The sequence below is a fragment of the Ambystoma mexicanum genome, chromosome 3p, assembly GCF_040938575.1.
Source record: "Ambystoma mexicanum isolate Mex_15411 chromosome 3p, UKY_AmexF1_1, whole genome shotgun sequence".
NCBI lineage: Eukaryota > Metazoa > Chordata > Amphibia > Caudata > Ambystomatidae > Ambystoma > Ambystoma mexicanum.
In genome coordinates this window covers 10,207,307-10,219,745 of record NC_090925.1, presented here as the reverse complement: position 1 = coordinate 10,219,745, position 12,439 = coordinate 10,207,307, and the positions used below count along the sequence as shown (strand labels likewise).

The 12,439-nt window shown below is 47.5% G+C and overlaps 1 protein-coding gene across 1 annotated transcript in view; it reads right to left on the bottom strand.

The window, feature by feature from the left end:
- The window catches only part of LOC138580068 (vitelline membrane outer layer protein 1 homolog), a 152,919-nt gene extending 142,020 nt beyond the window's left edge, over positions 1 to 10,899 (bottom strand). Inside the window, exon 1 of the mRNA XM_069650315.1 lies at positions 10,602 to 10,899. The gene's annotated coding sequence lies outside the window, so the exon portion shown is untranslated. The remainder of the gene's footprint in view (positions 1 to 10,601) is intronic.
- Positions 10,900 to 12,439: the final 1,540 nt, after the last annotated feature.

Here is a 12,439-nt window from a genome sequence, read left to right as displayed (position 1 = left end):
GAGTGGACATGCTAACTTTCACAAATTCCGTCTAGGAGTGGACATGCTAACTTTCACAGTTCTAGAGTGGATATGCTAACTTTCCCAATTCCGTCTAGGAGTGGACATGCTAACTTTCACAATTCCGTCTAGGAGTGGACATGCTAACTTTCACAGTTCTAGGGTGGACATGCTAACTTTCACAGTTCTAGAGTGGACATGCTAACTTTCGCAAATTCCGTCTAGGAGTGGACATGCTAACTTTCACAGTTCTAGAGTGGACATGCTAACTTACACAGTTCTAGGGTGGACATGCTAACTTTCACAATTCCGTCTAGGAGTGGACATGCTAACTTTCACAGTTCTAGGGTGGACATGCTAACTTTCACAGTTCTAGGGTGGACATGCTAACTTTCACAGTTCTAGAGTGGACATGCTAACTTTCACAATTCCGTCTAGTAAGATAGAGTGGCATGGGCTTTCTGGAGTGGAGTGATTGCTCTATTCCCCTACCCATACCACACTCACGGCTTTGGTGGTGTCTGTTGGTTGTTGGCTTCCTTGGCGTCCCCTGCGGACACCTGCTGACACTTCCTGGAGCCGCCTCTGTTGGAGCCGCCCTTGGCCATGGGCCCCTTAGCCGCTGGGGCTGCCGGGCAGAGGGCTGCCTTGGGAGGACCAGTGATGAAGGGCTCACGGCCCAATCAGAGCGGGGATGGGCGGGATGGGAGGCGGGAGGGGAGCGGGACCCAGGAAGAGGGTGCGGGGTGGGAGAGGGATGCGCCGGGGGTCTGGGGGCCTAGTTGCCACCAATAGAGGTGTGCAGGGCCCGGATGGCCTTTCTCACCTCGCGTCGGCTGCCTGCAGTGAATGCAGGGGCCGGCGCGAGGAGGGTCGCTAGACCCTTTCAGCCAGGGCTCACGGCCCAATCAGAGCGGGGATGGGCGGGATGGGAGGCGGGAGGAGAGCGGGACCCAGGAAGAGGGTGCGGGGTGGGAGAGGGATGCGCCGGGGGTCTGGGGGCCTAGTTGCCACCAATAGAGGTGTGCAGGGCCCGGATGGCCTTTCTCACCTCGCGTCGGCTGCCTGCAGTGGATGCAGGGGCCGGCGCGAGGAGGGTCGCTAGACCCTTTCAGCCAGGGCTCACGGCCCAATCAGAGCGGGGATGGGCGGGATGGGAGGCGGGAGGGGAGCGGGACTCAGGAAGAGGGTGCGGGGTGGGAGAGGGATGCGCCGGGGGTCTGGGGGCCTAGTTGCCACCAATAGAGGTGTGCAGGGCCCAGATGGCCTTTCTCACCTCGCGTCGGCTGCCTGCAGTGAATGCAGGGGCCGGCGCGAGGAGGGTCGCTAGACCCTTTCAGCCAGGGCTCACGGCCCAATCAGAGCGGGGATGGGCGGGATGGGAGGCGGGAGGGGAGCGGGACCCAGGAAGAGGGTGCGGGGTGGGAGAGGGATGCGCCGGGGGTCTGGGGGCCTAGTTGCCACCAATAGAGGTGTGCAGGGCCCGGATGGCCTTTCTCACCTCGCGTTGGCTGCCTGCAAAGGTTCCAGCAGCAGTCACACACAGCGTCAGCTTATATGCAAAGGTTCCAGCAGCGGTCGCACACAGCATCAGCTTATATGCAAAGGTTCTAGCAGCAGTCGCACACAGCGTCAGCTTATATGCAAAGGTTCCAGCAGCAGTCCCACACAGCGTCAGCTTATATGCAAAGGTTCTAGCAGCAGTCGCACACAGCGTCAGCTTATATGCAAAGGTTCCAGCAGCAGTCACACACAGTATCAGCCCAATAGGTGCACATATCCCAATAAAACCAAGCTAGGATGGGTACTGGGTCGCATCCCCCAGCTATTCCTTAACATGTTTCCAAACACAAACGATTTGATCTTAATAGATTCATATGAATAGACCAGACCACCCAAGTTGGTCATATAAATGGGACCCAGCTTGACACACTCGTTAAGGACTTGTTTTGCAGTTTCCAATTTATGTAATTATCACTGATGCACTTTAGCAGCCCACATATAGGAGACATTTGAGATGCTATATAAAATAGACCCCTGCCCCTAGGTACCAGGCCCTGCATTGAAGTCCGACCCAGCGCTAAGCAAACAAATTCAAGTGGGCAAGAAGGTCGTAAATTCAGTAGCTTTCACCAGAAAGTCCCTGAATCCGATCCAAGCATGTTAAGTCACGCATTGCCAGGGCTTCAAGCCTGTTTAGGATTGCCGGGCAGAAACCCTGTTTATATAGTTGAATCACTCCAGCGAATTCGAACCCCGCCTGTTCTCTGCTCACCTTAGTTATTTGAGCAGTAAGCTGACCTGCTCTTCTAAGTTTGTTTTCAATCAGCCACCAGTATCCCCGAGGGCCAATTTCAAGGCCCAGATATTGGTAGGTGGACACATAATTCACCAGCCCCAAGTCTGTCTACACTTTCACTTTGTTCACCTTTTTGCTTGTTAGTAACAATAGGAGGGTTTTATCAAGATCAACCTCCAGATCATCTGCAGCCACAAAACTAGTCAGATCATTTAACAGGGCTCTTGTATCTGAGATAGATCGAGCAAACACAATCAGGTCGTCTGCATATTGCATAGACACAATGGGGACACCACCAATCTTCGGTGGGCACTGTGATTTATCCTCCAAGCAGGCCGGCAGGTCAGATATGCACTGGTTAAACAGGGGAGCCCAGACACATCCTTGCTTGACTCCCCTGTTGATCTGCACCCAAGATGTCACTGTGCCCATATTGTCCAATCACACCCGTGTCTAGTCTTTGGTATGGGACTCCATTGCTACCTGTAGGAGCCAGGCTGGGCACCCCCGCTTTTCCAGCTTGGCCCAGAGGATGTGTCTGTTGACCCGGTCAAATGCAGTTCTAAAGTCTACAAACACAACATAAAGGGCAGGCACCCCCTTAGATCATATTCTACAGGGGTGACCCCACACTCCGGTGGTCTTCCCTCCTACTAAGTGAGGATAAGTAATATGTATTTAAACAAAAGGAAGGAACATACAACAAGCTATATCAAACAATAAAAAAATGGTGTACCCTCAGATAGCAATTTCTTATAACAGCCACTTAATAAATATGGGCTGTATTCTGTGTTCTAAATAATCATCCAAAACAGTGTTACCCAGAAAAATATCATTTTTAATATATTAGTCTCTTTTCAGCACAAGTAGTACACACATCCATTTAAAAAACATATACACATCACCTAGTCATATACATGTTAAAATCATTCCACCTCACAGTATCAAAAAAATGCCAAACATTTCATCAGCACATCACAACAATGGCAACTCAATTCTTCTCATTCCCCATTGTGTGAACCAGCCCAACTTATATAGGTTTCTGTCCTCTGTGTTCCCAGTAACCGGACATTCATCAGAGGCAGACGTAGTCCCGTGCTTCAGGTAGATTCTTCCTATTCACACACCAGATTGCTATCTCTAAGGGTAAAAAAGACAAAAACGTATCACTAATACGGGCATTATCGGTTTAATTAATCGCCATAGCCAAACCCTAATCACCACTAGGGTATCAAGTATACAGTACATCATATACCTGATCTAAGGTCTAAAGAAAATATATGTCTAGGACCTCAACAGCCAAACCAATTCTGGCTCTTCACTACTAAAGCAAATAGAATTGAAAATTGAGTACCTCAAGTAATCTACCAAGGACTGTAATCTTGTTACTGTCCTCACCCCTGCACACATGGGGTTTAGGAGTATTCATCCACAGTAGAACCCAACAGAACAACAAAATATAGCTCACCCTGGGAAGTCCAAGATGTTCTTTTCCTGGACAAAACCAAATCTCAGTCGCAGTAAACACCCAATGTCTCCCTTTCAACTTCCTGCAGGCCTTTTAGTGCCTAAAATAGGGGGAGTCTAAGGTAAATTGCATAGTCCCAAAACATGCACAAAAAAGTGCTCCTCTAGTCCATCTCAGAAGTGGGGCATTACCTATCTCACGTTGTTCTAAGCCATCCAGTGCGCGTTCAGGTCGGTGCCCGATGGGATCAAGCCTCTTGCTTCTATAGAGTGTTCAACCTCTTACTCTGAAAAAAGGAAATTACTAAGTGAGCAAAAAGGAGAGCGGGGGGTAACTTAGAGAGTTCCCACCTCGCGGGACTCTAGTAAATATACAACATACCCCCAGCTTTTACCTTTTCAGGGGTAGCTGTAATCCTGACCAAAAGCAGTGTTCTGAGATCGGGACGCGCCGGACACACACACCGAATTTGCGGCAAATAGCCGTTCAAAAATCCCTATTACGCGTCACTAACGACGTGATACGTTGTCGCGCCCGCTAAAATGCGCACTTAAAGTAATCTTGAGTCGAACAAGGAGACTGAGGCGAGCAGTCATTCAGCAGTATGTGATTGAGAGGCAGTCTAAAATGCGCACTTAAAGTAAGCTTGAGTGGAACAAGGAGATTGAGGCGAGCAGTCATTCAGCAGTATGTGATTGAGAGGCAGTCTAAAATGCGCACTAAAAGTAAGCTTGAGTGGAACAAGGAGACTGAGGCGAGCAGTCATCCAGCAGTATGTGATTGAGAGGCAGTCTAAAATGAGCACTTAAAGTAAGCTTGAGTGGAACAAGGAGACTGAGGCGAGCAGTCATCCAGCAGTATGTGATTGAGAGGCAGTCTAAAATGCGCTCTTAAAGTAAGCTTGAGTGGAACAAGGAGACTGAGGCGAGCAGTCATCCAGCAGTATGTGATTGAGAGGCAGTCTGAAATGCGCACTTAAAGTAAGCTTGAGTGGAACAAGGAGACTGAGGCGAGCAGTCATCCAGCAGTATGTGATTGAGAGGCAGTCTGAAATGCGCACTTAAAGTAAGCTTGAGTGGAACAAGGAGACTGAGGCGAGCATTCATCCAGCAGTATGTGATTGAGAGGCAGTCTGAAATGCGCACTTAAAGTAAGGTTGAGTGGAACAAGGAGACTGAGGCGAACAGTCATCCAGCAGTATGTGTTTGAGAGGCAGTCTAAAATGCGCACTTAAAGTAAGCTTGAGTGGAACAAGGAGACTGAGGCGAGCAGTCATCCAGCAGTATGTGATTGAGAGGCAGTCTAAAATGCGCACTTAAAGTAAGCTTGAGTGGAACAAGGAGACTGAGGCGAGCAGTCATCCAGCAGTATGTGATTGAGAGGCAGTCTAAAATGCGCACTTAAAGTAAGCTTGAGTGGAACAAGGAGACTGAGGCGAGCAGTCATCCAGCAGTATGTGATTGAGAGGCAGTCTAAAATGCGCACTTAAAGTAAGCTTGAGTGGAACAAGGAGACTGAGGCGAGCAGTCATCCAGCAGTATGTGATTGAGAGGCAGTCTAAAATGCGCACTTAAAGTAAGCTTGAGTGGAACAAGGAGACTGAGGCGAGCAGTCATCCAGCAGTATGTGATTGAGAGGCACTCTAAAATGCGCACTTAAAGTAAGCTTGAGTGGAACAAGGAGACTGAGGCGAGCAGTCATCCAGCAGTTTGTGATTGAGAGGCAGTCTAAAATGCGCACTTAAAGTAAGCTTGAGTGGAACAAGGAGACTGAGGCGAGCAGTCATCCAGCAGTATGTGATTGAGAGGCAGTCTAAAATGCGCACTTAAAGTAAGCTTGAGTGGAACAAGGAGACTGAGGCGAGCAGTCATCCAGCAGTATGTGATTGAGAGGCAGTCTAAAATGCGCACTTAAAGTAAGCTTGAGTGGAACAAGGAGACTGAGGCGAGCAGTCATCCAGCAGTATGTGATTGAGAGGCAGTCTGAAATGCGCACTTAAAGTAAGGTTGAGTGGAACAAGGAGACTGAGGCGAACAGTCATCCAGCAGTATGTGTTTGAGAGGCAGTCTAAAATGCGCACTTAAAGTAAGCTTGAGTGGAACAAGGAGACTGAGGCGAGCAGTCATCCAGCAGTATGTGATTGAGAGGCAGTCTAAAATGCGCACTTAAAGTAAGCTTGAGTGGAACAAGGAGACTGAGGCGAGCAGTCATCCAGCAGTATGTGATTGAGAGGCAGTCTAAAATGCGCACTTAAAGTAAGCTTGAGTGGAACAAGGAGACTGAGGCGAGCAGTCATCCAGCAGTATGTGATTGAGAGGCAGTCTAAAATGCGCACTTAAAGTAAGCTTGAGTGGAACAAGGAGACTGAGGCGAGCAGTCATCCAGCAGTATGTGATTGAGAGGCAGTCTAAAATGCGCACTTAAAGTAAGCTTGAGTGGAACAAGGAGACTGAGGCGAGCAGTCATCCAGCAGTATGTGATTGAGAGGCAGTCTAAAATGCGCACTTAAAGTAAGCTTGAGTGGAACAAGGAGACTGAGGCGAGCAGTCATCCAGCAGTATGTGATTGAGAGGCAGTCTAAAATGCGCACTTAAAGTAAGCTTGAGTGGAACAAGGAGACTGAGGCGAGCAGTCATCCAGCAGTATGTGATTGAGAGGCACTCTAAAATGCGCACTTAAAGTAAGCTTGAGTGGAACAAGGAGACTGAGGCGAGCAGTCATCCAGCAGTATGTGATTGAGAGGCACTCTAAAATGCGCACTTAAAGTAAGCTTGAGTGGAACAAGGAGACTGAGGCGAGCAGTCATCCAGCAGTATGTGATTGAGAGGCAGTCTAAAATGCGCACTTAAAGTAAGCTTGAGTGGAACAAGGAGACTGAGGCGAGCAGTCATCCAGCAGTATGTGATTGAGAGGCAGTCTAAAATGCGCACTTAAAGTAAGCTTGAGTGGAACAAGGAGACTGAGGCGAGCAGTCATCCAGCAGTATGTGATTGAGAGGCAGTCTAAAATGCGCACTTAAAGTAAGCTTGAGTGGAACAAGGAGACTGAGACGAGCAGTCATCCAGCAGTATGTGATTGAGAGGCAGTCTAAAATGCGCACTTATAGTAAGCGTGAGTGGAACAAGGAGACTGAGGCGAGCAGTCATCCAGCAGTATGTGATTGAGAGGCAGTCTAAAATGCGCACTTAAAGTAAGCTTGAGTGGAACAAGGAGACTGAGGCGAGCAGTCATCCAGCAGTATGTGATTGAGAGGCAGTCTAAAATGCGCACTTAAAGTAAGCTTGAGTGGAACAAGGAGACTGAGGCGAGCAGTCATCCAGCAGTATGTGATTGAGAGGCAGTCTAAAATGCGCACTTAAAGTAAGCTTGAGTGGAACAAGGAGACTGAGGCGAGCAGTCATCCAGCAGTATGTGATTGAGAGGCAGTCTAAAATGCGCACTTAAAGTAAGCTTGAGTGGAACAAGGAGACTGAGGCGAGCAGTCATCCAGCAGTATGTGATTGAGAGGCAGTCTAAAATGCGCACTTAAAGTAAGCTTGAGTGGAACAAGGAGACTGAGGCGAGCAGTCATCCAGCAGTATGTGATTGAGAGGCAGTCTAAAATGCGCACTTAAAGTAAGCTTGAGTGGAACAAGGAGACTGAGGCGAGCAGGCATCCAGCAGTATGTGATTGAGAGGCAGTCTAAAATGCGCACTTAAAGTAAGCTTGAGTGGAACAAGGAGACTGAGGCGAGCAGTCATCCAGCAGTATGTGATTGAGAGGCAGTCTAAAATGCGCACTTAAATTAAGCTTGAGTGGAACAAGGAGACTGAGGCGAGCAATCATCCAGCAGTATGTGATTGAGAGGCAGTCTAAAATCCGCACTTAAAGTAAGCTTGAGTGGAACAAGGAGACTGAGGCGAGCAGTCATCCAGCAGCATATGATTGAGAGGCAGTCTAAAATGCGCACTTAAAGTAAGCTTGAGTGGAACAAGGAGACTGAGGCGAGCAGTCATCCAGCAGCATGTGATTGAGAGGCAGTCTAAAATGCGCACTTAAAGTAACCTTGAGTCGAACAAGGAACTGAGGCGAGCAGTCATCCAGCAGTATGTGATTGAGAGGCAGTCTATAATGCATACTTAAAGTGAGCTTGAGTGGAACAAGGAGACTGAGGCAAGCAGTCATCCAGCAGTATGTGATTGAGAGGCAGTCTAAAATGCGCACTTAAAGTAAGCTTGAGTGGAACAAGGAGACTGAGGCGAGCAGTCATCCAGCAGTATGTGATTGAGAGGCAGTCTAAAATGCGCACTTAAAGTAACCTTGAGTCGAACAAGGAGACTGAGGCGAGCAGTCATCCAGCAGTATGTGATTGAGAGGCAGTCTAATGCACACTTAAAGTAAGCTTGAGTGGAACAAGGAGACTGAGGCGAGCAGTCATCCAGCAGTATGTGATTGAGAGGCAGTCTATAATGCATACTTAAAGTGAGCTTGAGTGGAACAAGGAGACTGAGGCGAGTAGTCATCCAGCAGTATGTGATTGAGAGGCAGTCTAATGCACACTTAAAGTAAGCTTGAGTGGAACAAGGAGACTGAGGCGAGTAGTCATCCAGCAGTATTTGATTGAGAGGCAGTCTATAATGTACACTTAAAGTGAGCTTGAGCGGTACAGGAAGGGGACAGAGATTAATAGTCATCTGGCAGTAGATGGTGGAGACAATGGGCCGCATTATAAGTTTGCCGATCTGGAAACAAGGGTGCCGGTAAGCTTACCGGCACCCTTGTTTCCGGACCAGCAAACTTGTTTCTGTACTGGCACACTATGTTTCTGCCTGCCATGGCTGCTGTGTCTGACAGGCTTGACCCTGCCGGGTGTAGCAGCCACAGTAGGCAGACTCCTCACGGAAGCACTGGCACCGTTAACAATGGTGCCAGCGCTTCCGTGTCCCCACTCCCATAGAGTCCATTCGGACTCTATGGGAACGGGGACTTACATTTTACCAGCGCCTGACTTCCCGGGCCGCTGGATTTGTAATCTCTCGGTGGCACCGGGAAGTCAGGCGCCAGTAAAATATTACAAGTCCGACAGCAATCCACCTGTAGGATTGGCAGGGTTATCGCTGGACTCGTGATGAGGCCCAATGTCTATAATGCACACCTAAAGTAAGCTTGAGTGGAACGGGAAGGAGGCAGAGATTAGTAGTCAATCGGCAGCAGAAGGTGGGCACACTTAAAGTGAGCTTAAGATTAATTTGAAGGAGACAGATTGAATAGTCATCCAAAATTAGATGGAGGAGACATGGCCTACACATCACGTATGCTTGAGTGGCACAGGTAAGAGACGGAAATAAGTAGTCACATTGTAGTAAATTATTGTGAGACAGTCTGTTATGCATACTTAAAGTAAGCTTGATTGGAACGAGAAGGAGACTGAGGCGAGAAGTCATCCAGCAGTAGTTTGTGATGACATAATCAATAATGCCCACTTAAAGTAAGTTTGAGTGCAATGGTAAGGAAACAGAGATGAGCAGTTACCCAAAAGTAGAGTGTTGAGAGACATTCTATAATGCACACTAGTGTAGGCTTCAGTGGATCTAAAAGGAGACTGAGGTGAGTAGTCATCCAGCAGTAGGTGGTGATGACATAATCTATAATGCACACTTCAAATAAGCTTGCGTGGAAAGGTAAGGAAACAGAGATGAGTAGTCATCCAGCAGTAGATGCATAAGAGACATGCTATAATGCCTGCTTAAAGAAACCTTTTGTGGAAATGTAAGGAAACAGAGATAAATAGTCATCCAGAAGTATAATGCACACTTAACGAAAGCTTGTGTGGAAAGGTAAGGAAACAGAGATGAGTAGTCATCCAGAAGTAGATGTTTAAGAGACAGGCTATAATGCACACTTAAAGGAAGCTTGTGTGGAAAGGTGAGGAGAAAGAGATGAGTAATCATTCAGCATTAGATGGCTAAGAGACAGGCTATAATGCACACTTAAAAAAAAGCTTGCGTGGAAAGGCAAGGGAACAGAGATGAGTAGTCATCCAGCAGGAGATGTTTGAGAGACAGGCTATAATGCACACTTAAAGTAATATTGTGTGGAAAGGTAAGGAGACAGCGATGAGTCATCATCCAACTCTAGATGGTTAAGAGACAGGCTATAATGCACGCTTAAAGTAAGTTTGCGTGGAAAGGTAAGGAGACAGAGATGAGTAGTCATCCAGCTGTAGATGCTTAAGAGACAGGCTATAATGCAAACTTAAAGTAAGCTTGCGTGGAAAGGTAAGGAGACCGAGATGAGTAGTCATCCAGCTGTAGATGGTTAAGAGACAGGCTATAATGCAAACTTAAAGTAACCTTGCGTGGAAAGGTAAGGAGACCGAGATGAGTAGTCATCCAGCTGTAGATGGTAAAGAGACAGGCTATAATGCACGTTTAAAGTAATCTTGCATGGAAACGTACCGAGACAGAGACGAGTAGCATTTCAACAGTACATGGTGTAGAAGGATTCTATCATACACACTTAAAGTGAACCCTTGTGGATTGAGGAGAAAGATTTGTGTTATGTGGCGATTCCATGGCAGTGTAAAAGACTAATCTCATACACAATTCTATAACTGAAAATATTTGTTATGTTATATATATTATTTAGGATCTTAATTACATGATCGCTGGTGGACTGTATTTTGTTTATATATGATTTTATGGTGCTCTGTCAACGACATAAATCTAATTTGATGATGACCAAACTCTTTTGATCATATACAAATGAAACATAATTTTATTGCATGCAGAGTTGAGCAGGTGTGGTGGAATTCTCCAGTCTCCATATTTAGGGATTTAAGAGGTTGTTCTCACCTTTGTCTGCCTTATAGATCTTCTCCACGTCCCCCACAGTGTGTTGCTTTCCTATCTTGAGGTCCTCTGTGGACTTGGTCTGAGCTGGGTGGTGTGACTTCTCTTCCCCAGTGTGTCGCTTTCCTGTCTTGAGGTCCTCTGTGGACTTGGTCTGAGCTGGGTAGTGTGGCTTTTCTTCCCCAGTGTGTGGGTGGCTTCCTGGGATTGCTTGCAGTCTTGAATGTTCTCCAGCCGTGATCTCAGACATTGGTTCTCGGCAGGTAACACAATGTTCACTTTCAACGTCAACACTTCAGGCCTTTGAAGCAATCGATTCAGCTTTGTGCTCCATCTTAATGGACTCAGGATAGTTGCTTCCCTCCCAGATCCTGTAGAGTCAAACAATGAGGCAATTCCCTCTGGAGTCTGCTCATAGTCCTGGAACTCATGCTAGTATTTCATGGTCACTGTGACAGTGATTTGGGGCAAATGTGTCTCTATCGGTTCCTCACAAGCCTTACAACTTAAGTTTCATGTAATCCTCCCATCTGCTCTCAGACCTTCAGGAACTGCTTCTGCACACTCTTCTCTCTTGTAAGAACATAGGAAAAGGACTTCCTGATCAGTCTTCTGCAGACTGATCCCCAGCCATTCACTTCCTTCTTGAGTTCGCTCATAGACTATGAACATGTCTTAGACGTGGATTGCAATATTGGACTTCTTTTCCCTCCATGTATAAACCAGCATTTCATGTGGTTTTTCATATAACCAGGTTTCATGTTTTCTGTGTACTTTGGGCCTTTCTCGCTTCCCGTAACGATGAGCACAAGGGAAGCTCCCAAGGGACGTGGTACGCTCCACCTATAGGAGGTTTTGGAATTATTTCTGTCAGGAGGCACCTGTGAGATAGCGGCAGGTGGGCCGGCTGAAATTGTATATATTGTATCCCGGTGTGGTGAGAGGAGAGACCGCCTGGGAGATACAGAGAGAGCAGATTGGCTCTCGGTTGCTAAAGGGGACCCCCTTCCAGCTGTCCTTGTTCCCGGCTGGCCTATGCTACTCTCCCTAATCCTGGGCTGAGAGCTTGGGCCCGGCTGGATGTGTGGGATTGAGGTCGGGGAGAGTGCACCTCCCTGGTTGGTGCTGCTCTGCTAGAGCAGAGCCTGGGCGTCATCACGAGTGACTGCATGTGTTGTGGTCACTGAGAGAGGTGTAAAGTGAGAGAAAGGGATTAACCATATTGAACTGTTTGGAAGTAAGCTCACTCGCTAGCAATGCACAGGAAGGCTGGGGCCAGTGTACAGTCGTCCTGTCAAAGTGAAGGGAGCAGTCACGTGCCCCATTGGGCCCCCCTTGGGCTGGCTGCAGAGGCAGGCAGGTTTCAGGAAGGGTGGTGGTTTAGTTACTACAGGCTGTAGTGTTCTCGGTTCCCCCTCAAGGGGAAGTCTAGCTGTACTTGCGTTCTCAGAGGAAGGGGAGGTGGGGGAAGCCAGGTTATGTGAAACGCGTTAGCTAGGAGAAGACAGGACACTGCCCGATTGAGGTGTTATAATGAATTAGTTATTTATCCGAGGTGAATTGTCTCACTACCAGGTGACCCAATGTACGATATTCAAATCTTTGTAGAGGATGAGCCAAGTACCTTCACTCCAACTGCCCCGCCTACATTACCGGAAACGTATGAACCAAAATATACCTATATTCCTCATAGATACATATGGAATAAGTGAAGAATGAATGTTTTCACTACGTATAAAGCAGTACTGAACAACGCGAGAAGGCCTCATTTCAGTGTCGCAGTTACAAAAAGCAATTGAATTAAACAGAATTCATTTCAGCTAAAGAGTTGAATGAGCCAA